A 924-nucleotide genomic window follows, 5' to 3' on the forward strand; every position below is an offset into this window, starting at 1 on the left:
TGTAATCTGCGTAGAAAAAGAATAATAGAAAAAGAATAATAGATACGAATCGCGAGTTAAAAATGTTTCTGATTTGGAAATAAATAGAAATATCTATGTGACTCGCTGTTCTACTTAATACAGGTAAAATAATTGTAATAAATTTAAAAAAATTTATTGCTTATTGTTATTTGAAATACATTATTTCTCTCTCTCTCTCTCTCTCTCTCTCTCTCTCTCTCTCTCTCTCTCTCTCTCTCTCTCTCTCTCTCTCTCTCTCTCTGTCCTCAATTGCGCAATAAAAGAAGATATACCTAATTCAAAGTGCAAAATGCAGAAATTAAAATTATATGTACATACGTACATTTTTAACAATTAAAATTATATGTACATACGTACATTTTTAACAAAAAAATAACATATATATATATATAATTTTCGATGACATATTCATAATTTTCTATGCGCAAAAGAAAAATATGCTTGGCAAGAAAAATATTTCAAACGCTAGCAAATTGATATAAAGGATATCGCTCTTAATGTTTATTTATTTTGATAAATATGCAAGATCGAGAACGACGTAATCATTATTCTCCCTCTTTCTGTTACAGATTATGGTTTTTTTATAACATATTATTTGCGTACAATTTCTTGCACATTGCCCTGGTCTAATACTTATTGTAAGTGTAATTAATTCAGAGTTGAATAATATAACTGGTTAAAACGTTAAAAGTTAAGAATTATAAAGTTAATAACTGATAAGTTCAACATAAATTTTAACTTATTAACTTTTCTTAAGTTCAACATTTATCTACGTAAAAGAAAATATATAATTATAAAAAGAACATTCTTATATAAAAAAAACAATATTTTTTTTGTATTTTTGAAAGAACTTGCAAATAAAATATTTTGTATTAATTTTAAAAAATTACGACATTCTTATTT

Source organism: Solenopsis invicta, chromosome 11, assembly GCF_016802725.1.
Source record: "Solenopsis invicta isolate M01_SB chromosome 11, UNIL_Sinv_3.0, whole genome shotgun sequence".
In the NCBI taxonomy this organism is placed as follows: domain Eukaryota; kingdom Metazoa; phylum Arthropoda; class Insecta; order Hymenoptera; family Formicidae; genus Solenopsis; species Solenopsis invicta.